Genomic DNA, 25,830 nt, shown 5'->3' with positions numbered 1-25,830 from the left:
TCTCAACCAAGAATTGATTTATTGGTAACAAAAACATACGTAAGTGTGGTTTTACAGCACTGCAAGCTGAGAAAAACCAGTTCACATTCCCCAACAGTTCTTATTTTCCAGCCGTTATAAACCTTGAAAGATATGTACTTATTTTTGTCGGCTTTTGCCGATTTAAGGTATATCATCAAACTTAAACCGTCCCAATGTATTTTCTGACAATGTTTTAACTCAATGTCCATATTGATTATTATATTTGTAGCATTGTCCTCCCTTTCCTGAATATGTATGCTACTTTTCCACCATCATTTATCCCACATCGAGCTGTTAGCAGTTAAATTATTTGAAGATTGCTGCAGTTTTACAATTGCTGAACTTTTTAATCATTGTCCATCCATTTCTACAAAATGAGATAGAAGAAAGCTGAACATCTTTAACACTCTCCTTCACTGTGTTCAAACTATGCTTCTTGTGCAGTGTAAAAGAACTACAGTTTGACAAATCGTTGGAGACACCAACCACAAAGTTTGTCATAGAACACAGGCATCTCCCAGAAGCTTTAAGCCATGCACAGGACATGTTAAAGGTAGTAGTATCTTAAAGCCATTTCTCACATAACATCATATAACTTATTAACTTGAATTCATCCTACCAGCATCACAGAGTCAAAACAATGGCATGGAACCTAGATCATGCTTCATATTAACTGCATGCAAAAGAGAGATCAATTACAAAGGCCATAATGCAGAGGTAGGTAATTCCTTTATGGAAATTAGACCAACGTCCACCGTGTCCCATCTCCTGATCAAGCACACGTCCAATTTCAGAGAGCTAAATCTTAGAGAATATCATAGTTTGCTGTCAAAAGTTAAAGATTGTGGGATCATCTTTAAACACCAACTAAAGCAGACACAATATAGGTAACTCCTCTTACTCTAAACATGCTCCTTCTTTAGCAGTAAAACCATTTCTTAGTTAGGCTCTTGTCCTTGCAAGATTGTCTTACCTAAACGTTGTCAATTTGGAGCATGCATTAAATTGTTAAGGCATTCTAGCATATTCAGAAACGTGCTATGATAATTTATTGACACATTGGAGCAAAATTTACCATGAGCCCGTAATTTGGCAGAGGGGATATGTTACATTAACACTTCAACATACACGGATCCCCTGCCAAACTTTCATCATTTGCATGGGGTGGGAAAAAGGGTAGGGCAGAGTGCAAAAGGGGTGTATGGCGCTTTTTGCCCTACCCTTTTGCACTCTGCCGTGCAAACAGAGTAAACGCCGCCTGCCATGTGATGCAAAAAGTTTGCAGACTCCATAGACACCATAACATTTCCAGTGGCATGAAAATGCATGCAAGCGCAAATGCTGGAATATGTGTTTGGCGGCGAGGAAGCGAGCAGTGGAAACACCCCCTTCTCTCTGCCATACAAGTTAATCAAAATGAGGCCCGACATGAAGGCTTTTATGCCATTCAGTTATGTTATGGCCCAGACAAAAAAAAGGAGTTCCATTCAGACATCTGGCATGCCAACCATGCACAATTCACTGGCATGGAGAACCTCAGTATTTTCTAAAGATAAATGGTTTTTTGTTTGAATCTGTTGTACTGGTCTTAAAAGCAGTGCCTTGATTTTGGTTGCGTTTCAGTTTACTTTGGTATTGGGTAATTCTGTCTTTTACAGCTTTGCAACCGGTTTCTCCTTTGTTTGTACTACAACAGGTCCTACAACTGCAATACAGTATGTGGTGCTACACAAGAACAAAAACAATCCTCCAATTTAAAAGAAGGATATGAATTGTCACAGATAGCCTGAATAATCCACAGACTTACAAGGAAAGTTCAAAGATTTGTATAGCAATAGCTTGCAGAGTATGGACTCTTTCACAGTGAAATGAGGATATACAGGCAATTGGTTTTGAGGCGCTGGCTGAAAAAAGTGAATTCGGAAAGTGGCACTAGGGTCGTCCCTCTTTCTCTCGCACCTCCTGTGGGATTCTCGCCCTAGTCCAGGCCTCCGTAACCCCCAGTAAGTGCTACAGACCGGTAACCGCTACTTTCTCCCACTAAATCTTGTCCGATAGAGAGTCCTAGAGATGTTAGCCGTCTAATCTCCCTCAGAACTTCCAACCTAGTCCCAGACTAGTGATCGTTCGTACTAATGGGTGGTTTTGTGTGTGCCATTTTACTCTACAAGCACCCCATCTCTTCACTACTGTTCTCCTACAACTACTCTCCTCATGTATACACCCACCCTTCTACACCCCTCCACGTCCTCTGTTCCTCCATCTCCTAACTACGTCTGAGGTTACTTCCATCCTACTACTCTCCTCATTATCCTAGTACTCTACCTTCTCAACACTACATCTATCGCTGCCACTGCTCCCTCTCTGCCACCACTCTTACTACTACTCTACCTTCTCTGCACTACTACTGCTCTTACAGCTACTGCTCGCATGACTAGTTCTCACCTCCATCCTTTGATACCGCTACTCCATCCATTCATCCTACTACCACCACTACTCCTGCTCCTCTCCACTAAACTCGAGGATATGGTGTCCTGCTCATCCTTCCACTACACCCACTCTCTCACACACCCTCTGCACTTCTCTACCATGCCCTACACCCCATCTATTAGCCCCACTTTCTCCTAACTCTCACTCATAACAATATCTACTAGACTCACTACTCTATTTCCCACCCTATCTTCTACTTTTCACTCACCTCCTACACTCCCCCCTCCCCAATTCTACAATACATACATTGCACTATACACCTGTCTCAAATGCCACACATGTTAAACGCTCCACTACCAACTATTCAACACGTTGTTCTACTGTCCTTCCGTCCCCCCTCCAGCGACCTCACCTCTACAACCCACATTCTGCCTCTGCTGCAGTCTAGTGGTTCTGTGCCTTTCTAGCCCTCCCACTGTTTACAGTGATCACCTGACATCTTGCACCAATCAGTGCCCATCTTCTCTCCTGTGGTTCTTTACAATGCGGTTAAGCCGATTCCAAGATGGCCGCCATGCCGTGAGGGTGTACACTCCTGTGCTGTGTACAGGCAAGATAAACAAGGAGACAATTAGCATCGGATAAAGGGTGATGATTGCATGCAACTCTAACACCAAGGAGCCACGGTGAAAGTGGTTGACACGGGGTGAAGGAACGCAGCGCAGAACACAGCAAATCCGTGCCCCTGACGGCAACCTGAGAGACAGTGCGGTGAAGCGGACAGAGAGCCGTAGTGGGACCTGCTTGGAAGCCCACGCGGAGAAGCAAGCAAAGGAAGGCTAAGCTCGCCCGCCAAAGAAGCTGAGAGGAGGAGTCAAGCAGTGTGATCCCTTGCCGACAACGCAGCACTCCCCGGACGCTCCAGAGACTGAAGTGGGATCGCCGGTGTGGCTGAACCCCATGGGAGGGCACTGAACACCGGAGAGTGGAACGGGCAGACCGGCCCAAGCAGAACAGCAGAGCCAGTTGAGAACGCAGCGGTAAAGCGGCCCACACCAACACAGACACTCCGAAGTTGCAGGAGGCGCTGAGGAAGCTGCAACGGGCGCCAGCCCAAGGCAAGTAAGGGGGAGGGAACGAAGCCCAAGGCAAGTAAGGGGGAGGGAAGAAGGAGCACAATTTAAATACATAGAGCGGGGTGGAGGAGGCAACACGCAAGCAGCAGTACGGGCCTGCAGGGAAAGAGTACAAAGTTGCGGACACTGGCACTGCTAATATTTGCAGTGAGGAAGCCGGCACTGTTGATATAGGCAGCGTACTGCAACTGGAGGGCTATAAATAGAGCAAGCGACACTGGAAAAGAGGAAGCGGGACAGAGGATTCCGAATAAATTATACAATGTGGCAGAGAGAGCAGCAGGCAGGCGAAAACCCAGAGCAGAGAGACAGGATAAATGACAGTAAATAAGGGTCACAACCTGAAGAACAATAGTCTAGAATGGTGTCCAGCCAAAGAATCGAAAAAAAATTGGTGGAATGCTTTTTTATTTATTTATATTTTAGATTAGTATGCACACTTTTTTTTTTTTTTTTTAAAGAAAACAGGGGGGTGGGGGGAACCCCACCATTAAAATAAATAAATAAATAAAAATCCCTTTTTTGCAGCCCTTTTGGTGTCGAAAAAAAAAGGCATTAGATCCTTTTGTTTTAGATCCTATCACCTATAACCGTCTAGAATTCGATTCAGAGCACCAAAATCTGGAACCGTGGGAAACTGGGGATAACGGGCACAAATAGACAACAGAGCATAGCGTGCCTAATGGGAGGAAACCTACACCAAACCGCTTGAAGGCATATAACTGAATAACGCTGGGGGAGCAAAAGAGAACCTACTGAAGGGAACCCAACCTGTAAACTCAGGAAAAGTATCCAGCAACATTCAGAGGAGAGGTGGGTAAAGACTACTGCTAACAGGGGTGACCCAGACCCACGGCAAGGAGCAGGCACCCAGGAGAGTTGTGGGTTAGCGAGTTTGGTGAAACTTCGGGAGAGGGGTCTGCTGAAGGAGACCAGACTTAACCCAACAAGGAGCAGAGCACTAGGCAAACAGCAGCAAGGGTGAGGCGTGTAATATGCTCCCCTCACACACAGAGAGACACGGAGAGGGCACAATCAGACAGTGCCAGCCAACAGATGCCACGGGCCAAACCCAAGAGTACCCCTGCGAGAGTAAAAAAACGGCACAGCAAGATCACAAGGAGGGCAGCCGGAACACTGCGGGAGGCAATAGCAACAGGAAGTGCCATACATTGGGGACATGATACAGGAAGTGGTGAAGAGTGGTTTTAGCGAGGAAGAGTCCACAATGGCGCTGAACAAAGAAGAGTTACAGGACTGCCTGAGAGGGTTGGAGGGCAGAATGCTGGAATCTTACCAGGATCAATTTGGGACGATGAAGGAGGAGCTTAAGACATCACTACAGGAGGTCAGAAAGGAGCTCTCGGAGTTGGGAAACAGAGTGGATGTAACAGAAGACGGTCTATCAGAGGAAATAAAACAGAAGAGCATACTCCTCGAACAAGTGGCCAGAGCAAAGAACAAACCTGGAAATCCAGGCAGAGGAGCTTGAGAACAGGTCCCGTAGGTTCAACATAAGGTTCAAAGGCCTAGTCGAGACAATCCTGGATAAGGACCTAAAGGATACAATACAGCAATGCTTCAGCAGCCTTCTGGCTGGCACTCAACTGGAGGATATACTCATTCACAGAGTCCACAGAGGTGGGTCGAAGAAAGGGGACCCGGGAGCGAGACCCTGTGACACCTTAATAGCGCTGTTGTACTACACCATGAAGTAAGAGATACTTAGAGCTGCGAGAAAGCAACAAGTGGTCTCAATCAATGGGACACAAGCCCATCTGTATCAAGACCTGGCACCAGCCACTCTACATAAAAGATGGATGCAACCAGTAACTAGAGTATTAAATTGCAAAATGAATCACCTACAAATGGACATTCCCTTTTGGTTTGCTGTTCACTTGGGAGGGCAAACAACAGCACATAACCACGTGTGAGGAAGGCCTGGCTCTGATGTAGATGGAGGAAGACGAAGTACGAACAGGTTAAGGACCAAAACAAAACTCAAAGGGCGACAGAGCTTGATTGTGGGAATGGTCGTCCAAGAGCAAAAAGAGACGGGGAAAATAAGTTACATTAACAGACCCCGTGCGAAATAAGGATTGAGAGGGAATTAATGCATGATACAACTAAGTAATCTGGCCCCACTGTTGGGGTATTAGGGAGGGAGAGAACAGAGGAGAAAACGGTAAAGGAGGAATTAGGAGGAACATGCCTGGGTGGGGAACGGAGTGGGGGCAGCTTGAAATTCAAATCAGGGTATAGCAATTTCCTGGAGTAGGGGAGACCTGGGGAGGTACTGGGTCCAACGCCGCGGATGGAAACCGGGGGAGGTTCTTGAGAACCTCGTCCAGAAGGGAGTTGTCGGTAGGGAGGGGGGGTGGGTCTGGAAGGGTTGAGGGCAGGTGTAGGGGAGAGGAAACTGGAGTGCAGACATTGGGGGAAACATTGTGGTATGGTTCAGTGTGCAGAAGGGGAAACAACAACAGGGGGTGGGGAGGGTGACATCTCAGACGCAGATAAACCCAGATGCAGGGGGTATGGCTGAACTGAACATTGTATCCCTGAATGTATAGGGCCTAAATTCACCAGCGAAACATCTCTCCATATTAGGAAGACTAAGGGACCTTCAGGCATCGGTAGTCTTTCTGCAAGAGACACACCTACTATCTGCAGATGAACGAAGAATGACCCACAAAGCATTCCCTAGTCAGTACTATGCAACGAGCGGGGAAAAAGACAAAAGGTGGTGGCGATACTGAGGAGCTCCAAGGTGAAATTTCAAAAACGTGCTCTATATAGGGACGTTGATCGCAGATACTTGGTGCTCAAAGGCATACTAGAGGGCCAATTAAACACGCTAGTTGCAATATAAGCCCCCAATGAGAAACAAGACCTATACCTCGGGGAGATAGCACAAGAACTGGGTGGATGGAGAGAAGGACAGATAGTAGTTGGCGCAGACTAATTGTTTGATGGATCCTACCTTAGACAAAACACTACCCGCCACTGTGATGGACTGGAAAAATAGGCAAGCACTGGGAAAACTCTTCAGGGACCTGGGGGTAATAGAGACGTGGAGGTTCTTGCATGAACAAGAAAAGGAATACACCCATTATTCAGCGGTACATAAAGGATATTCAAGAATTGACATGATCCTAGTTTTGGCCACACTGATTCAGCAGGTAGTAGTGGTACAGATAGGGGGTAAATATCTTTCCGATCAGGCACCATTGATGATGCAAATTCGAGATCGCAGCAAGTCCGGTGAAAACCTTGAACAATTGGAGGTTGAACGAAATGATACTGAGAGACATTGCACTGATAGAGCATATGGAGAAAGCAAAAGAACAACTATTTTAAAAGAGAATGACAATGGGGAAACAGACTGGAGAATAGTATGGGACGCAGGGAAAGTGGTGGTCCGGGGAGAATACAGATCACAGGCCACAGCATACACGAGGGAAAGAGCGCTTATTAAAGGGAAACTCGAGACATTGCTTAAGGAAGCGGAAACTCAAAGTCATGCGAACACAAAAAACACAAAGAGCTCCAGAAAATTAGAACCCAGCTAGAAGCACACACCGCAGACCATACAGCACAGACATTATTAAACGTTAAGAAGACATACTACACTCAGGGGGTGGGAGAAGGCCAATAGATCTCTTGCAGCCAAATTAAGAAAACAAAAATCCTGCAATTACATTACCCAACACAAAAATTTACAAGGGGAAATATGTGTATCAGAAGAGGGGAGACTGGAAATAATGGAGAGATTCCACAAAGCACTATTGAAACAGGAAGGCTTGAACCCACAAAGCAAATTAATTTATATGGCAAATCTGATAACTGAGGAAGAGGGGGACACCTTATAGGGCCCCATAACATCACAGGAAATAAGTGATGCTATAATGACCTTGCCTGGTAACAAGAATCCGGAGGCCAAACAGGCTCGGAAATGGTTATTACAAAACGTTTTGGCACCAACTACTGGGCCCACTTACAAAACGTTTTAACCACATAAAGGAAAACGTTAAGATCACTGAAGACATGGGAAGTTAAATCACAATTCTAATACACAAACCAGGAAAAGATCCCCACTGACTTTGCCAGCTACCGCCCCTACTTACTTAATAGTGATGCCAAAATATACTCTAAAATACTAGCAGCAACACTAATGAAAGTGCTACCGGGGATAATCCACGAGGACCAAGCAGGTTTCATTATAGGAAGGCACACGCAGGACAACATAAGGCGGCATTAGATGTGCAGCATGCCTTTGATAGCCTAGATTGGGGATACTTGAGGTTGGTACTTGAGAAATTTGGATAAAGACCTGAATTTATTACAATGGTGCTAGCGAATTGTCAAACACTGACCACAAACTTCATGGTCAACTGACAAATCTCGACACATATTAGTATACAAAGAGGTACACGGCAGGGATGTCCCCTATCCCCCTTAATATTTGCCATGGCAATGGAACAATAGCGGAGATCAGGCAAGACCAAGGGGTCGCGGGCGTGCCCTGTGGAGTGGAAACACAAAATCGCTCTGTATAGAGATTACATTATGATCTTCCTAAAAAACACAAAAAGACACATTACCTAACGTAATGGAACGGCTCAAAGAGTTTGCCATGATTTCGGGCTTCACCATAAACTACACTAAATCTAAGGCATTAAACATAACCGAAGAGAAGGGAGAAATAGAGAAATTAAGCGCAATGTACCCTTTGAGATACGAAAATGAGAATGTAGAGTATCTGGGTATAAAACTAACAAAGGAAAACAAAGGGTTGTATGGGGCAAATATAATACCCCTGTGTAAACAACTGAAAGAAGGCTTGCAAAGATGGAATGCCCGGGAACTCTCATGGTTCGTCCAAATTGCAGCAGTTAAAAGGACACTGCTACCTTGCCTGTCCTATGTGGTGAGCGCACTACCGGTAGATGTACCCCTCCGAATGTGTAAGCAATTACAGAAAGAAATAATCACTTTTGTGTGGCATGGGAAAAGACCAAGAATACAGAAGGAAGTCCTGACACATCCACCAATTTTGGGGGCCTGGAGGTCCCTGATATTCAGAGATATGTCCTTGCTGCACAAATAGCACCAATGATCAAATGGTCAGAGCAGAATAGGCCAAATGGTTGGTGGGGAATCGAGCAAAGGGTTACACACATTCCTTTAGGAACGCTACATGCTATGAGAGTGAAAGCCAGAGGGGCAGAAGGGAAATTGCTGGAGATCACCAAAGTATCGCTGAGGGGTTGGGATCAAGCTCTCAAAAGAACGAAAATTGCACCAGGATTAGGCCCATTCACTCCAATGGCGCACAATGCAGATTTCACCCCAGGTAGGCAGAAGACATTCTGGGATAGTTGGATGCAGGCACAGACCCTCCATTTGAGGGACTTTGAGAGGAAAGTACCCTTACTATTCGAAGAATGCAAACAGAAATTCGGCATGGGGAAAAGGGAAAGTTATAAACATACAGATTAGGCATTGGATATCACAGAAGGCAATCAAGGAAGAGGGCACAAGAACCCTGATAGGAATAGAATTGTCGCTCCAGGAGGGCTCCTCAACAAGAGTACTAGCGAGGTTATATGCATTGCTGGATAGAGCACAAATGGAAGATAAGCTTTCATATAAGGATAACTGGGGAACAGGTCCCCATCAGAGGAGGAATGGGGACAGATCTAGAGGAGGGCGCACAAGACATCCAAAAGCACAGCCATTAAGGACCAAGCATAGAAAATATGTTACAGATGGTATCTCTCTCCCCACCGACTTCACAGAATGAACCCCAACTACTCCACTTTATGTTGGAGGCGATGCAGAGGCAAAGGAAACTTGTATCATATGTGGTGGTCATGCCCCAAGGCTACAATGTATTGGAAGGAGGTCCTAGGACATAGAAAGGGGATCCCAGGGAAACAACCGTCAAACACACCAAAGGTAGTACTGCTAGGGGTAGAAGTGGAAGGGGTTTACGCAGCAACTGGCAACAGTGCCACCCTCATTACACACCTGTTATTTGGGAGCAAGATTGACCCTAGCGCAAGGGTGGAAGGTCCCATCATAGTAATGGCCATGGAGAAAGTAGGGGCCCTGAAAGACAGGAAATATCAGAGGTTCCTGGCGGTGTGGACCCCCTTTTATGAGTATGTAAAAGAAAGGAAAGGTCACTTCTATAGACCAACACTAATGAAAAATGTACAGGTTTGTTAGATAACAAGTGTTGGGTAGGAGACTAGACCCATGAAGAGTGTCAGAATGGACTTTACCACTGGGATACAGAGACATTGAGACTGAACCGTAACTGTTGAGTGGCAGTGGGTACGGGGGAGTGGGAGGGGTGTTCGAAGAATTGCAAAGTTGACCGTTAAAGATTGCTTTGTAGCAAATTAAAACGAACAATCACCGGAACCATGTGAAACGATGCCAGACGAACTAAATGCATATGATGTCGAGGTAATCACATGAATGTCACTGTTGGAAATGGAATAGTAGATTGGGATTGTGTATTAATAAATAATAAAGTTACTCACCATAGTGACTAACTTAGTCCTAGTCCATAGTCCCCGTTCCTCCATACTTGTGGGACATTCCGTCCGTTGGGATGGGACCGGAGCACTTTTGTAAAAAAGCATCAACATTTTTTAAAATTTGTGTCCTTTTGTTTTTGTGCAGGGTACCGCATGTGCACGTAACCCTGCCCTCCTGAGCTCCGTCCCGCGCATCGCCCTTCAGTCCTTTTCTATCACCAGGTCTGAGACCATTTAAGCAATAATAGAGGATACTTATTAGAGGGGACAATGGGCGGGCGTATGGAGGAAAGGGGACTATGGACTAGGAGTAAGGTAGTCACTACGGTAAGTAACTTTGTATACTCCTACGTCCCGTCCCCTTTCCTCCATACTTGTGGGAGATTCCCAAGCGCACACCATAGGTAGTACAGGTGGATTGAAAACCCCTTTACTGGAATAAGTTCTGAAGAACAGCCTGGACAAATCGAGCATCAGCCCTGGAGCTCAGCTAAAGCCGATGGGGAGGCCCACGAAGCCGCCTTGGCAATTAACTCCAAAAGGACATACTTTTGGAAAGCAACAGCAGTAGCTTTGCTACAGACTAGATGTGCATGGATGCTCTTCGGTGGTTGAAAGGCCCTGAATCTATAGGCTTCTGAAAACATGAGGCAATCCAGCAGCGAATAGTTGCTGTGGAAGCTGGTTTGCCCTTCAGGTCTCCGTATGTGAGAAAGAGTTGTGAGGAGTTTGAGTTCACTCGTTCTATCGAGGTAAAACTTCAGGGCTCGCCTGACGTTCAAGATGTGTAAAACTCTCTCGGCATCAGATGTCGGGTTAGAAAAGAAGACCGGTAAGGAGGCCGAGTGGATCAAACGAAAATCGGTAACCACCTTAGACAGGAAGGAAGGATGAGTGCGAAGCACAACCTTATCCCTGTGGAAAGTGAGGAACAGATGTTCCACGGAAAGGGCTTGGAGCTCACTAACCCGTCTTGCCTATGTTATTGCGATCAGAAAGGCAACCTTCCAAGTAAGATACCCAAGATCGGTAGTGGCCATGGGTTCAAAAGGCTTATGGCATAACGCCCCGGCAGGAAGAAATGAAGAGACCCGCAAAATGCCTTTTGTAGTCAATGAAAAGGAACACCTGTCCGTGGACAGGTAGGCCACAATAGCGGATAAGTAAGTTCTGCATAACAGAACATGGATGCCAGAAACGGCCAGATGAGACACAAAAGATAAAACGGTGTCGACCGAAGGTTGCCTGGGATCGAGCTGTTTAGCTAAACACCAATGGCAAAACACCGGAGCCATTTGCTCCTGTACTGAGCCCTCGTAGAAGGCTTCCTGGCCGCTTGGATAATGCGCACATCGTCTTCGGACAGATCGAACCGTGTTAGCGATCTGAAATCAGGGGTTCCATGTGTTTATATCCCCGTAAAAATATTGCGATACAAAAATATTGCCATATTTTTGCGGCGATATTGATCCATGGACCCTACGGGGGACACCCCCGCAACCCCTGCATTATTTTAAAATGTGCGGGGGACACCCCAGCAACCCCCGCTCCCACAAATTAACCCCCCCAAAAATATCGCCTATGGCGAGACAAACGGCCATATGTATGGCAATATTTTTGGTGGGGATATTTTGTAGGGATACCAACTCAGGCACCAGGCTGCCAAGCTGATCAATTGTGGGGAGGGGTGCCACATCTGGTGAATGCTCTGGAGAAGCAGGTTGTGAATCTGCAGCAATCTGATCAGGGGAAGTTCCGACAAATGCTGCTGTTCCAAAAAACAGAATCTGTCTGCCCACCAAGGAGCCTGAACAGGAGAGTGCAGTATGATGTTCTCCTGAGCTTGCAGAGCGACCGTTGATCAGAGGTAATGAAGGAAAAGCATAAGCTTTCATGCTGTCCCACGAGATCTCAAGGGTGTCGCCCAGGGAGGACGCTTCAAGCCCATTCCTGGACGCATAAAGAGGCAGTTTGTTTGAAGAAGTTGCAAAAAGGTCCACCTTTGGAGTGTCCCATTGATGAAAAAATGTTGGAGAGGGCATTGCTGTTTATCTCCCAGTCGTAACTGTTGCCGACTGAGTGAATCTGCGGCCACATTGAAGTGACCCGGGATGTGTACAGCCTGGAGCCAAACATTGCGCTGGATGGCCCAGTACCGACTTTGTATGGCAAGATCCACAAGGAGAGAGCACTTGGTGCCGCCCCGCTTGTTGATATAAAATATCACCACTGAATTGTCTGTGTGAACATGAACTACACTGTTGCTGTAAGGGAGGTATTCAAAATGGCCACCGTGGTCCGCAGAGGTTGACTGCCATTTTGTCAACGCCTGGGGCTAACTGCGTCACAGCAAAAAGTGAGGCAATAGTCTCCTCAGGGGAGTCAGGGCCTTGTGTGCCATCTTATCCTTGAAACAAGGAACCTCGGCAGAGCCAGTACTGGCAGATCTAGGGTGTTTACTCGACACGTTAGGGACTGCCCCAGAATCAGCCTCTAGTGGAGGATCCTCAGCAAAGCCGGCACTGGAAGGCCTGTGGTGACTGACCGCCTCCTTTTGCCCCCCCAAAAGAACTGGTGTCACCACAGCCCTGCGCGTGGCAAGGCTGAGGGATATACCTTACAGCAAAGACTCTGGATGAGGGGCCCTCAATTCGGTTGGTGTCCGATTTAGCGCCAAGAAGGGGAACCTCAGGTTTAACCACGGTACATATAGCTACCTCGAAAGGGGACTCAAGCCGAGACTCGGTACAGTTAGCTCCAGATGCGAAAGCCTCAGGGCGAATCCTGGTATCCAGAGCCACAGAAGAACTGGGCCCAACCCTAGCCCCCAAACGGCACCTCGGAAGAAGATCGGGTTTTGGCAGAACTGCTGCAGGGGCCCTCGGAGGAGTCTCCGGTGCACCTCACCTCACAGAGACCAAAAGAGAGCACCCAGAACTGAAAATGTTCCCCTCCCACAGAGAACCGCAGATATTTCTGATGTGGCCTACATATCAGGATGTGCAGGTAAGCGTCCTGAAGGTTCACTACATTGAGCCAGTCGCCCTTCCGAAGAGAGGACTTTATTTGGCAAGGCGTGATCTTGAATTTCACTTGGGGAAGAAAAAGATTGAATTGGGAAAGATCAAGGATAGCGCGCAGGACAGCCTGGTTGGGTTTGGGCACTGTGAACAGACAAGAGTAGAAGCTTTCCCCTTGCTACCTGAGGGGAACAGATTCCACTGCCTTGACGTCAAAGTTTCTGTACCTCGGCTCTGAGGGAGGGCGTCCCGATCTGTTGGAAGGGAGGGTTGAAGGGTAGGGTAGGGGCAAGCGAAAGCCCGCCCGAGCGATGGACAAAACCCACCGGTCTTCAGTGATGGTCTGCCACTCCTCCAGAGGAGACGAGATTCGTCCTCCCACCGGAGTCTCATGCGACCAACAGAAAATATCATTTTGCTGATTTGCTGAGGCTGATGGGTGAGAGAAAAACTGACCACCTTGCCGTTGTTGCTTTCGGCGAGTCCCGCCAACCGGAGCATCAGTTTGGCACTCATGACAATCCTGAAACCCCCTGAACCCAGAGAAGGATCGAGTCTGGGACCCTGACCTCTGCGTATAAGGGGCCTTAGCGGGAGCTTTCGCCAGGACTGATAAGGATTTGGCGGTCTGGGTACTCACTTTGGTCTTTGTGAGCTCCTCGTCGGTAGAAGAGTGAAACAATTCCCTGCCATCAAAAGGAAGGTCCAGTACTCGGTCTTGCACTTCCTTTGAAAACATTGTTGCGTGGAGCCACGTCTGGCAGGAGGTTTCAACCCCTACCATAAGGCCTCGAGCGGAGTTATCTACGTGGTGTGCCGCAGCTTCCAGTAGATCCTGCACCAGCACTCTGGCATCCGACAAACAGGTTTTGAAGTCATCTAGCCTATCCGCAGGAATGCACTCCTGAAATCGTCTCTTTCCACAGCTTCAGATTGGCTGCTGCAGGAAGAGCTCGGTGTTCGCTTGACAAAGCTGGAGAGCCGAATTGGCAAAGACCTTCTTGCCCAAGGAGTCCAGAAGTTTATCCTCCTTGGATAGGATTTGGGCTGCTGCCGTTGAAGATGCAGAGGCCGGCTTAGACTGGAGGGTGGCCGCTGCCACCACTCTTGAGGAGGGGAGCAGACAAGCCGATAAGGCTATCTCCTCAGAGGTGTGAAGCTTGTATTGAGCGTCAATTATCTTGTTGATGTGCAGCCCTGTGTGGGGCTCATCCCAGACTTTGCGGGCCTCAGCCAAGACGTCCTTCTGGAGGAACAGGCCCGTGCACTCTTGAGGTGACAGGGTAAAGGCTCCCAAAAGCACCCCTCCTGAGGAGTGGGGGCATCAGGTACTGGAATGTCAAGGAGGGCCATCATATCCAGGACCCAGTCATGGAATGCTCTCACCGAGCGGGGTTGCTCATCGCTGTTCTGATCTGGAGGCTCATCCAGCGAGGCAGGGACAGAAGACTTGTCCACCACGCATACCACCTCAGGTTTTAAAGTGTTGTCCCGGTCCGCTGGTGTCTGCTCTATAGGAGACAACGGGGGCAGAGGAGAGAGAGCTGGAGGAGGTCCAGAAGGAAGCAGTGGAGGGAGTGGCACCACCGGAACCTGCATTGGGACAGGCAGGGCTGAAGGTGAGACAGGAGGCTCAGGGTACATTTCCCTGAAAAGACTCTTGAAATACGCCTTCATAGGGTCAGAGTGCATGAGCATCTGAAACTTCCCAAAAAACTCATCCTCAGCAGAAGGCTTTGGCGCTAGTACTGGCAGAGGCCACTTGTGAGGGGCATACCCCCATGAACGCAGGGAGGATGGTTGCCCGGAAGGCCTACCACCGGCCGGGTCCACGTAAATCAGTGGAGCAGAAGCAGGAGGTAGCGAGACTGTATGAGGCAGCGGTGTCCGGGCACGCCAGTCAAATGAAGGGCAAACGGATTTCTGTTGTCCACATGGCGTGGAAAAGGCTGCTCAGCCCCAAAAGGAATGCTCCCAGCACCAAACGGCATGAACGTCGGTGTAAGAGGTATTCAAAATGGACACTGTAGACCACAGGGTTGGGCCGCCATTTGGTCGACACCGGAGGAGAACTGCGTCACATGTGGAGATGGGGCAATTGTCTCCTCAGGGAAGTCAGGGGACTTAAGTAACACGTTAGACTTGACACAAGGATCCTCAGCAGAGCCGGTACTGGGTGGTCTCTGATGTTTACTGGACATTTGGGAACCGGTACCAAAATCAGCCTCCAGCGGAGGAACCTTGGCAGAGCCAGTAGTGGAGGGGTAATGGTCTACGACAACCCTCTTTGCCCCACTCGACAGAACCGGTACCACCACAACCCTCAGCGTGGGATGGTTGAGGGATATACCTCACCGACAAGACCTTCAAAGAGGGTCTCTGAGATCTATCGGTGCTGTCTTAGCCTCAACAAGAGGAACCTTGGGTTTTAAACCGGTATGTAAAGAGGGCCCTCGAGCTGTGACTCGGTATGTAAAGCTCCAGAATCGGAGACCTCAGGGCTTACCCTGGTATCCAGAGCCACAGACGAACTGGGCTTAACCTTAGCACCCAAATGGTGAACCTCGGAACGATGTCCAGTACTGGCAGGTCCACTGTGGGAACCCTCAGAGAACACTCCAGTACGCCTATTAGGCCTCTGGGGCACCTCAGTGGAACCCCTAGTGACAGAGCTACACAAGCCCCTCCCGGACCTGGAAGACCCCGGAAAGGAGTCCCCTAGCCGGGGCTCCCAAAAAAGTAAAGAACTTACCGGGAGTTTCTTCTTTTCGTCAATGAAAAGCTGAAAACGAGGTGGAGGAATGCACTGAAACACCTCCTCCCACCGAAGACGACGTTGGAGTGCCCAGACGGAGAGGGAGTCGCAGTAGAAGCATGAATCCCAACGATATTCCGGGCCTAGGCACTCCAAGCAAAGAGAGTGGGGATCCGCCCTAGCGAAGCGACGTTCGCATGAAGAACAGGACACGAATCCCAGACACTCTGGCATAGGCTGAGGACCAGATGACCAAGGAACCGGAGCAGGAAGGAAGGACAAAGGGAAAAACAATAAAATTTCCCAGTTATGCTAGTGCGTCCAGCCACGACCGGGCAGTGAAAAGGACTGAAGGGCGATGCACGGGGGGGCGCTCAAGAGGGCGGGGTTAGGGCCACTTGCGGAACCCGACGTAAAAATAAAAGGACAAAAATTCAAAATTTGTTATGCTTTTTTTTACAAAAGTGCTCCGGTCCCGTCCCGAAGGACGGAATGTCCCACAAGTATGGAGGAAAGGGGAAGAAACGTAGGAGTATAAAGTTTTGAAAAAAAAAAAAAGAAATGCGGGTAAGCCCCACACCTCCAGTATGGTTTTCCAGAAAGTTTCTTGTGTTTTCTGTTGTGTTCTGAGTTTAAAATTTCATTTTCTTCAACTTAGGTACGTTTTCTGGTTCCTTGTGCTGCTGGTTGTTGTTGGTCTGTGATGAAGGCTTGCCGTTCATCTGGGAGGTGGTTCTGTTGGTTCCCTCTTTGGTGGATTCCAGTTTGTTTCTTCTCGGCTGCCCGCAGGGGGATACTGGGAGTTGCAGTTCTGAAATACACGAGAACACAGTGGCCAGCAACTATATTGGGAGGCATTGGGGGAGACCGAGTTGTCATCTTGGGGATCCCCTCAATTCCCACTCTACATATCTGGGGCAGGGCTAGTTCTGACTTGTTTTAATGAGCATTCCACCCCAGGTTGAGAAGGGGCACAACATGTAAACTCCAGAACTTTGCTTAATACATTCTTACAAAATGGTGGCCAATGTCAATGATCATGAAGTAAATAGTTGCAATAGGAAAATATGGCAATGAGAGCATAACTAAATAAAGACATCTATGAGGTGACTATGTATGCTACAAAGGGAAGTACTTTAGTGGAGTTGAGGGATGTGGGTACATTTTCAAGCAAATAACCTATTTACCGACTATTGGGTGCTCAAATCTATCCAGCAGGGTATTATGTCAAAATTACTAATTTGTCCTTTTCATTGGCATTTCCAAATTTTTCACACCAACCACAAAGCAAAAGACAGCAAAATTAAAACAATCCCTGGTTTGGCTTGATCTCGTTAGCTTCAATATATTTACCCAAAGGTTTTTCCAGTAGGATTTCCTCCCCCAGTGTTCTTTCCCATTTCTGTATGTAGGACCACTTACGATCTGATTTCAGCTCCACTAAAATTTAATAAAGTTCAGACACTAAATATTTGCCCGCCATATGCATTGTGATGAAATTCTCGAAAGGCATCAGGGCCCTCTGGGATGCTTTTTTGATATCTGTTTTTTTCAGCCAGTGACGAAGTTGCTAATATTCAATTCTATCTTTTTCTGTCACACCTATGTTCATTTTACAATCTTCAAAAGTTCTTACCTCCCTTTCTGATATCATATCCCCAATCTTCTTGCAATCCACTTTCCTGCTTTTCTTGAAGGAGCCCTGTGCCATCCCTGCTGTAAACTGTGTCATGATCTCTGCTTCCAAAAGATCAGGACTTGCCCGACTCCCTTGGAAGCAGACCCATAACCCCGGTTCCGAGTGCCAGCCAGTCCCAATTGGGACCTTTTGGACCCTGTCCTGGCGCCAGTGGCACCAGGCTCATAAAGATGCCCAGTCCCAGCGCTGGAAGCGCCGGGCTCATAATGCTTGGGTGGACTTACCTGCAGCAGACCATGCTGCTTGCTTACCTGCCCGTTGAACCCCTGATCCTCTTCTGTTTGGGACTACTTTTCCTGTTGGGTGGGGCAGGAGCCACTCCCTAGGTTCAGAACACTGGAACTCTTCTGGAAAGCAGGAACTCTTTTCTTACCTAGGCGTGGCTGTGGAAGGAGACACCTAAGCACTACAGGAGGCTATTTAAACCACACCCGATGGATGAATCTTGCTTTGCGTTATTCTGCATTCTCTGCAGCAGAACGCTCCTCGTGTCTTCTGCTTCTGATCCTGGGCCTAAGGGAACAAAGGCTTACCATCCTGGAATCCAGTCTTCAGCAGCACCTGTAAAGACAAAGAAAGAACAGGTTAGCACTACGGTCTTCAGTGGCAGCGCATCTCTTACCTGGTCCATTGGCTGTCACCAACGCCTCGCGCTGCATTCCGGCATCTGAAAGACAAAGGCTTACCTACTCTTCGCAGGCTCCGGAGGTCTTCGCACTGCATTCCGGCATCTGAAAGACAAAAGCTTACCAGCTCTTCGCACGCTCCGGAGGCCTTCGGCGCTGCATCCCGCATCTGAAAGACAAAAGAAGGTGCGTTTAAAGACATTGGGCAACTTTATTACTCACGTGCCATTACTCCTTCCCACGCCGAATCCAGTGGGTATTCCAGCACCCTTCAGCTTCTCTAAAGCTCCGAACTTGTACCTGCAAGATAAAAGGGACAGTTAGTGCGCATCGTGAAGCAGGCTACAAGCGCTTACTTACGTGCTTCCAGGCGCTTCTATTCCTCACGCGGGTTCGATCCTCAACTCTCATCAGCCCGCCATCCGCCATCGCCGGAACCCTGCAAAACAAGGGATATCATTACAAAAGACTTTTAAGACATTTGAAGTGCCCAGAACTTACCGTTCGTGCAGTTAACGACGGACAGCAGTCCTCTGAGGTCAAGAGGCCTGCACCCTTATCCAGTGAAGAAACTGGTTACGGCACCCTGCCCCGAGGCAGATGGAGAGTTCGGCGTTCACTTACCTAAGACATCTTACTCTTCGAGTCAGACATACAGCGCACAGAGGTCCAGCCCACAGAGCCAACCGTGTGTTACACATCACCTTTGAAGATACGGCATTCACCCAGTCAAGACCGGCGCCTCTGCGGGAATCAGGTGAGCGTTACAACTGTGGGTTCTTAAATAACGGGGTAAATGGGGACAGGTGCAGAGAAAGGTGTCCTTGCCACATCAGATGGTCCCAGGTATCACACGTCACCGAGAGTATTCTGCACATATTGGCACTTTGGGGTCTCCCCTGTTTATCTGCCCACAGCAGCCCCTCCAGAAGAGTCCCTGCTACTGCCCCATTCATCTTGACCCAATGTTTAGTCAGGTCACCTGACAACTATTCCCATATCACCTGTAGTTGGACAGCCTCTTAATATTTACAGACGTTGGGGAGTCCCAATTGCCCCCCCTGTCTCTAAGGGTACCCTCGGATGTTTATTCTGCCAAATAAAATGAGATTTAATATTCTTGAAAAATGAATGTGGTAACAAAACTGCGAGTGCCTGAAAATAAAAAAGTATTCTGGGTAATGTGACACTTTTTTACTGTAGCCATTCTTGCCAGCCACGATATACGCAAAGCGGTCCCTTTATTTAATTCCACTTATATCTTATTTATTAATGTTGAGCAATTTGCCTCATATAGGTTTGATATTGAGTTGGTTATTCGTACTCCCAGACACACAATGGTATCCTTGGTCATCTGAAAAGGTGACACCAACAAAATCTGTCCTTTGAGCCTCTGTAAGTCCTAAGCTCAACAGCTATGATTTAGACATGTTTATCTGCAAACCCGCTACCTTTTTCATATTTCATAGCTCCATAGTTATTGCCAGGATAGAAGTCTCTGGCTCGGTCAAGTCATCATGTCATCGGCAAATACCGTTATTTTATATTCTTCCGGCCCAAACCATATTCCCCTTATGATTCTGTCTAATTGTAGCTAATAGAGGTTCAAGGTAAACAGCGTATAGAAGCGGGGATAAGAGGCACCCCTGTCTCATCCGTCTTGTAATCTGAATTTCTTCTGATAAGTGAGAGTTAATGAATAGCCGAATCAAGGGGCTTGCATAGCTGGCCTGAACCATATTAATAAATTAGTACCAAATCCCATATCATCCATAGCCTTAAATAAAAAGCACCACTTGAATCAGTCAAATGCTTTTTCCACATCAAGCGAAACCAGTATCGGGGGGACCTGCCGAATAGTGTTTTTTTCTGTTAAGTGTGCTAGCTTCCTAGTATTATCCTTGTGGTTCATTAATAAGCATGGCCCATCAATAATCACATACATATTTCAGTAGGTAGGAATCTAACTGATTGAGAGCTTCTACTTGCTTGTATGCACCCTTAGCCAGGGTGAGTTTTACAAGCAAGAACATTTAGGGTCATTTCCCGCTAAAAGGCAGAAACTTGTGGCAATTAGTGTGGACTTTGTCTAGTCTGAATGCCTATGCTTAGCATATCTTCTGACAGAGTTTTGAGTGCCTCTTTTTCCCTAAATTCAAGGCACATTGCTGAACCAAAGTGGACTATCATGGTGCGCTTGATAATCATGTTACAATTCCCGCCACAACTATTCTGAAACCTCGGAAACCAAGTAATTGAACATAGTCATTAACAACAACAAAAAAAGCAGAAAGTAGCACGAAAAACAAAAAGGTAGAAAGAAGCAATGGCTTGCGTTCCTAAAAATACAGGTAGTTATCACAAAATAAAGAAAACATTTGTATACCAGGGGATCCAATGTGTGGGCTACAGTAGCCTCAATTACAACAATTACAGAGCCAACTCATTCAGTGCATTTAACAACATGAGCATGTACAGAGCAAGAAGTGCATTCAGGGAGACTTGTCATCCGACGGATAAAACAGCGATTCAGCGAGTGCTCTCCAAGCCTCAAAGGTGGTAGGTAAGTCTGCAGCTTGTACCTGTGTCGGTCCGAGCCACGCCTTCATTTCAGCCTCAGACCAAGTACCAAACTCCTAGCGCCATGCCTCAAATTGTGGACGGCTTTTGATTTTCCATAACATGGCTAAGTGTCTTACGGCGAGTATACAGGCAAGGTCCATAAATGCAACCACATGTATATGCTTACGCAGTCTAGGGTATATGCCAAATAAGCATTCATGGGGGTCCCAGTTGTACCTAATAATTCCGGCATTCACAAATGTTTGTCTGACTCTGGACCAGAAGCTCTGCGTTATTCTACAGTTCCACAACATATTCATGAGGACTATCCCCCTGTCTCCCCTCCTTGTATGGTGGCACCTCAATGCACTTGGAAAAACTGCAGAATCGTTGTCAGACCTATTTGCTGTTATCTATTTGCTCCTCTTCCTCCCTCCTCTACCTCCGGCCCTCCTGTGGCCACCTCTCCTCCCCCTTTCTCTTCCTTTCCTCTGTTCTCCCCTGGCAAGGTTTCTAGATAAGTCTGATCTATGAAAGTCTTGTCAAAACAGGTTCACCCCTGCTCATCCGAAAACATCAAGGGCCACATTGACACCCTCGCTCCTGCCCTGGCTAACTTCTGCAACCACTCCTTCACCCACCACTGGAGCCTTTACTTATCCCCTGAAGCACTCTCTTGTGCACCCTCTTCTCAAGAAAACCTCAGCCGACCACTCCTGCCCGGCTTACTATTGCCCGATCTCCATCACTCCTTTTCTGGGCAAACACCTGGAAAAGCTGGCCACCTCCCAGCTTAATCTTAACTCTGAATCTGTTGGTTGTTTACATGATTATCAGTCTGGCTTCAGAGCAGCCAGAAGCATGGAAACTGCTCTCCTGAACATTCGTGAAGACTGCTCTCTAACCTTGATTCTAATGTCCCCTCTGTCCTCATCTTACTCTATCCCTCTTCTGCCTTTGACACGGTCAACCAGGACATCCTGCTCAATCGTCTCTGATTTATTTGCACTTTTTTTTTTAAAGTGCTCATACATCCCAGGGGCATCGAGGCGCTGTTACAGGAATATGTCTCTTAGTTGCACGCACTTAATACCCGGCGGTTTCTAAGCGCGGACCCGGGGATCATACCTGTGTTGCTCTGTGTCGTCTTGTTTCCAAGGCGAGCACGTTGCCGCTGAGCTATCCTCTTGGGATAGCCTGGCAATAACCTGGGTATCACCGATCAGGCCCTGGCCTGGCTGACCTCGTTCCTCTCTGATCAACCCTCCCAGGTCCAACTTGGGCCCTTCCTTTCCTCTATCTCACTCTCTACCTCTGGTGTTCCCCAGGGGTCTAGCCTCTCTCCCTAGCTGTTCAACCAATACTTGGCACCTCTCGCCCACCGCATTGCCGCTCTCTGCTCCAACTTTCAGTGCTATGCAGATGACACTCAGTTCCTTTTCAGGCACCCTTCTGCCACCTCTTCGCCTCTCATCTCTGTCTGCTATCCAGGAGTGATGTGCCGCCAACGAGCTCTGCCTTAATGCCAGTAAGACGAGATTCTCATCATCGGCACACCTGACCCTCCTTTCCGGTCAATCTCTGGCCGGGCCTCACTTAGCCTCACAGGTGGGAGCAGGAAGAGGGCAAGAACCTCGGGGTCATCTGCGACTCCACACTCTTTTCTCCTCATATCTCCGACATCTCTATGCACTTACTCTGACTGTACAGCCTTTTATCGTTTAGAAATTTAAGGGCCCTGAACGACTTCTTTCCCCTTCTTCCCTCCCTCCTTGAGCGCTTTGAAACACTTGCCTTGTGTATATGTGCTTTACAAATAAACATTACCATACCACATTGATCTGAATCAATCTAAATCTTGCGTTTCATGACACATTTTTGATAAAAGTTAGTGCCAACTCCCTGTGTTTGTCAATTACTGATCCAAAACCTGCCTCCCAACGTGCTTTCAGTTCATTGTTTTTAACACTAGACTTTTCCAATAAGTGTTAATACAACCTAGATACCGGTCTCCAGTTATCTTCAGTGTACATTAATGCCAGAAACGTGGTCTTCCTGCGGTTCAGCAGGCCATTCCGCCCATCTGCCCCTAACCACCGTTGCCACCCTCATGTACCTCAGGAATTGGCCTTTGTGAAGGCCCTCTCGCTGCATCATGCCCTCTAATTCCCTGAACACCCCCTCTTCATACATATCACCCAACGTGGTTATGCCCAGTTCCTCCCAACCTCGAACATCACGTAGCTCGTTTACATTTACGACTGCCGTAATCGGGATTTTGGGCGAATATGGGTGTCGCATACGGAGCAGCTTACACACTTTAGACCAAATCTGCCTACCCAGTCTCACAAGTAAGGGCTGAGGGCTATTGCCACATCCCGGGAGCCACAAAATCTCCTTAAGCCAGGCAGGTCTTCTCAGCGCGTGTAGTAACTAAGATTCTGACCTAAGTTCGTCTGACAGCTACTTCGCAACAAAGCTCAATTGGGCAGGCAAGTAATACAATTCTGATCTCTGCAGTTGTACCCCGCCATACCTGCAGGGTAGAGAAAGAACATTGAGTGTTTGCCTACGCCGTCCTGAGCCCCACAAAAATTCACACAATAGAATGTCAAGGGAGCGAAGAAATACCACTTCAACATAAAAGAAAAAGTTCACAAAAGCTATACAAGAACCTGGGTAGGACAATCATCTTAATAACTCTACACATGAGAGAGCGGCAACTACGACCAAAAGGTCATAGATTTTTTAACACCACTCACCACTCTGAGCGTATTGCACATGTGCCTATCTCTAGGCAAATATGCAATTCAAATTCCCAAGTACCTAAAGGATTGTATCACCCATTTCAGTCCCAGGTCAGGTAGCAGTGCCTCACTCCTTTCCGCTTAATCCTGCCGGGAGGTAAAGGCAACATTTCTGCTTACTGAAGGGAATCCCAGACAGTTTAGCGAAATCGTCCATTACCTCAAGTATCTTCAGTAAATTATGGTGCGGTTCACACGAATAGAGTAATACATCGTCCGCATATAGTGAGGTAAGATGCGTGGACCCCCCCCCGATTTTGATGCCTGCCTGCATTTCCTGTCTCAAATATCCCGCCATAGGTCCAACGCCAAAATGTAGAGCATGGGAGAGAGTGGCAATCTCGGACGTGTAACCCTTTGTATGCGCCATGCCCCTGAGATCTGCCTACTAGATTTCACTCAAGCCATAGGCGAAGTGTACACCAAGGTCACCCAGCGAATACAATTTTTACCAAACCCAAAGCACTGTAGTGCAACACTCATCCACTGCCAATACACTGAGTCAAAAGCCTTGATGGCGCCCAGTGGTGCCACCAGATAGTGTTCAGAGCAAGGGTTGGTTTGATCAATATGTTGCAATCGCTGGAGGTTCAGGGCAGGGCTGGGGCCCGATACAAACCCTGTTTGGTCAGCATGTATTCAGGATGGAATGAATTTGCAGAGGTGTATGGCCAGTATAGTCGTAAGTGCTTTCACATCATAATTCAGCAAGGCCAAGGGACGGTAAGAATCGCACCTCTCTGTAGGTTTTCCTGGCTTGTGAATTGGTATAATCAGCGTTGGCCGCATGCTAGTCCGGAGTAGGCCCTTGTTGAATGCCTCCTCAAAGACTTTCAGTAAAGTCAGGGCCAAGGTGGAACAGTAGGTTTCATAATATTCTGCAGGGGGGACATCACTCGCCAGTGTTTTGCCCATGGTAAGAGGCTGCTGTTTCACCAAGTTCCTCCATAGACATAGGTTGACCCAGGAAGGCCCTCTGTCAGCAGTGAGCCTCGGGAGTATGATCAATGAAAGTACCTCAGTTATATCATCAGAGGGTACTTGAGTTTTGTGGCTATATAGTTGAGCATAGTAAGTAGCAAAGGTATCATTAATTGCCTCTTGGGCCCGTCAAGGAACTCCGCCCTCATTATAATGTAGTCAGGGTCCTGGGTTGCTCTCGTCTGCACAACCTGGCTAGCAGTATCCCTGATTAAACCCCATCCGCATGTGACTGGGCCGGACGGGTAACAGTCGAACCTAGACAACCTTGCCCATGCTTGTAGACAGCATACTCTGGCCAAGTTTCTTTCCACAGACCATAGGCCTGGGAGCACGCCTTCCAAGGTACTTATTTCATTTTCTATTGCCTCCAATTACTCTTGCAGTTTCCTGCGGAGGCCCCCCGCGCCAGCAATGACCTCACCCCGATTAACCACCTTCATGGTTTCCCATATCACACCCCAGCTGTCCACGCTGCCAATGTTATCCTCAAAGAAAGAAATCAGGGGTTTTACGCAGTTGTTCCCAAAAAAGGAGATTGTGCAGAGTCTATGCAGGCATTCGCCTGGACGGTACTGGGGTTCTGGGACACCCATACTCCCACGTAACCACCAGGGGAGAATGGTCTGAAAGCACTCTGCCCATATATTCCGCACCAACAAATTCAGCCAATTGTTCAGTGTCAATAAATACATAGTCAATCCTGGTGTGCAATCTGTGGGGGGAGGAGTAAAATTAGCACCCCCCTGGTGCCTGGATGCAGCTCTCTCCAAACGCCTACCAGGTCTAAACCAGTTAACACAGTGTTCAAGGTGCTGGTGGCGGGGTAAGGACTGCCTCGAGGGAGAAACGATCTATCTAGCTCTATATTCTGAACACAATTAAAGTCATCACCCCATATAAAGAAGAAATCCCGCTTCGAGGCGATAGGATTACATATTACTCGGACATGGGCAGGTATCATGTGGTTCCGGTAGACAAGAATTTAGGAGTAGTAGTAGGCATGTATAAGACAAAGGTCCATATATATATACAGGCAGAAAGACAGTGGGTGGGACAACTAATTGGATTTGGCAATATCTGTGCACTGAACTAAGGTAAGAGAAGGCTTGTAACATTTAGCAGTAGCAAGCTGGGATCTGCAGTAAAGTACACCTGAACTATTCAGAAAACATAATAGGACATATTGGTAATGGCAGTATAAAAATGACTGGAAAGAGCAATAACAGCAAAGAAACAAGA

General features: G+C 47.6%; 1 protein-coding gene across 5 annotated transcripts in view; it reads right to left on the bottom strand.

The window, feature by feature from the left end:
- The window catches only part of PIP5K1C (phosphatidylinositol-4-phosphate 5-kinase type 1 gamma), a 1,345,879-nt gene that overhangs the window by 863,549 nt on the left and 456,500 nt on the right, over positions 1-25,830 (bottom strand). The gene's annotated exons all lie outside the window — the stretch shown is intronic.

This window comes from Ambystoma mexicanum, chromosome 1p, assembly GCF_040938575.1.
Source record: "Ambystoma mexicanum isolate Mex_15411 chromosome 1p, UKY_AmexF1_1, whole genome shotgun sequence".
Taxonomy (NCBI): domain Eukaryota; kingdom Metazoa; phylum Chordata; class Amphibia; order Caudata; family Ambystomatidae; genus Ambystoma; species Ambystoma mexicanum.
This window is presented reverse-complemented; position numbering and strand designations above follow the sequence as displayed.